This window comes from Mandrillus leucophaeus, unplaced genomic scaffold, assembly GCF_000951045.1.
Source record: "Mandrillus leucophaeus isolate KB7577 unplaced genomic scaffold, Mleu.le_1.0 Scaffold98, whole genome shotgun sequence".
NCBI lineage: Eukaryota > Metazoa > Chordata > Mammalia > Primates > Cercopithecidae > Mandrillus > Mandrillus leucophaeus.
The window spans coordinates 1,163,491-1,165,479 of NW_012110696.1; the positions used below are offsets into that span (position 1 = coordinate 1,163,491).

At 45.6% G+C, this 1,989-nt stretch overlaps 1 pseudogene across 1 annotated transcript in view; it reads right to left on the minus strand.

Moving 5' to 3' along the window:
• The window catches only part of LOC105532695, a 3,286-nt pseudogene extending 1,926 nt beyond the window's left edge, over positions 1-1,360 (minus strand). Inside the window, exon 1 of the transcript XR_001005034.1 lies at positions 811-1,360. The product of XR_001005034.1 is annotated as a 40S ribosomal protein S14 pseudogene (transcript). The remainder of the gene's footprint in view (positions 1-810) is intronic.
• Between the last annotated feature and the right edge of the window lie 629 nt (positions 1,361-1,989).

Genomic DNA, 1,989 nt, shown 5'->3' on the forward strand with positions numbered 1-1,989 from the left:
CTTCAACTTTCTGCCTTGTCTTTCTTTTTCTTTTTTTTTTTTCCTTTTTTTTTTTTTTTTTTTTTTTTTTTTTTTTAAATAGGTCTTGCTCTGTCACCCAGGCTGAGTACAGTGGTAGGATCATGGCTCACTGCAGCCTGGACGTTGCAGGCTCAAGGAATCCTCCCTCCTTAGCCTCCCAAGCAGCTGAGACTACAGGCATGAGCCACCGTGCCCAACCTCTCTTTCTTAAATAACTAGAGATTCTACTTTAGGACAAAAAATTACCATATCAGATTCTTTCTCATGCAAAATTATTCTCTTTTAAAAATCTTTCTTACGGACCAGGCACAGTGGCTCATGCCTGTAATCCCAGCACTTTTGGAGGTTGAGGCCGGCAGATCACCTGGGGTCAGGAGTTCAAGACCAGCCTAGCCAACATGGCAAAACCCCGTGTCTTCTAAAAATACAAAAATTAGCTGGGTATGGTGGCGTGCGCCTGTAATCCTAGCTACTTGGGAGGCTGAGGCAGGAGAATCATTTGAACCCGGGAGGCGGAGGTTGCAGTGAGCCGAGATCACACCGTTGCACTCCAACCTGGGTCATAGAGTGAGACTCCATCTCAAAAAAGAAAAAATGTTTCTTACCAAAACTGCATCTTCACTCCCATGACGCTCTTCATCTCTCTCTCTCTCTCTCTCTTTCTCTCTCTCTCTCTCTCTCATACTTGCTGGTTCCTTTTTATCTTGTTTCTGTTTCCTTCCTGAATCCATATTTTGAAATAACCTTAAAATTATTCCTTTCTCTCAATAAATAATACATATTTGTGCCTTTGTTTTACATGAAGGCAATTTATTAACAAAATATTTTGAGGAGTCTTGTTCACAGACAGTGACCATCGTGACCCCCTTCCTGCGAGTGCTGTCAGAGGGGATGGGGGTGACGTCCTCAATCTGCCCGATCTTCATACCGGAGCGGGCAAGGGCTCTGAGGGTCGACTGGGCCCCAGGTCCCCGGTCCTGGGTCCTATTTCCTCCTGTGGCCTGGAGTTTGATGCGTAGGGCAGTGATACCCAGCTCCTTGCACTTCTGGGCCACATCCCGGGCAGCCAACATAGCTGCATATGGCGAGGATTTGTCTCGGTCTGCCTTCACCCTCATCCCACCAGTCACACGGCATATGGTTTCTTTGCCAGAAAGATCAGTGACATGGACAGAAGTGTCACTGAAGGATGCAAAGATATGGCGGACACCAAATACATTCTCTCCTTCAGCCACCTGAGGTCCGAGGCTGATGACCTGTTCTTCCTTCTTTTCCTTCCCCTTTCGAGGTGCCATTTCTGCACATCATCTCCAGTCTCCACACCAGAAAGATTTGTGCCTTTCTTATAATTTTTCTCATAAAACACATCTTTTTGGTACACTTTATATACAGAATTATATATATTAATTAGAAGTTTAACTCTTTTTTTGAGACGGAGTCTTACTCTGTCACCCAGGCTGGAGTGCAGTGGCATGATCTCGGCTCACTGCAACCTCCACCTCCCGGATTCAAGTGATTCTCCTGTCTCAGCCTCCCCAGTAGCTGGGACTACAGGTACGTGCCACCACACCTGGCTAATGTTTGTATTTTTTTCTTTGGTAGAGACAGGGTTTTGCCTTGTTGGGCAGGCTGGTCTCGAAATCCTGACCTCTAGTGATCCACCTGCCTCAACCAAAGTGCTGGGAATCCAGGCATGAGCCACTGCACCCGGCCTAGGTTTAACTCTTGGTAATTTTAATTTCTAGCAAGCAATTTGAACGATCACATATCAGTATTTTATAGATGAGTACCATTTTGTGATTTGTAGAAACAGGTTTCTCTATAATTTTTTTTTTTTTTTTTTGAGATGAAATCTTTCTCTGTCGCCCAGGCTATAGTGCAGTGGCACAATCTTGGCTCACTGCAACCTCTGCCTCCCTGTTCAAGCGATTCTCCTGCCTCAGCCTCCCAAGTAGCTGGGATTACAGG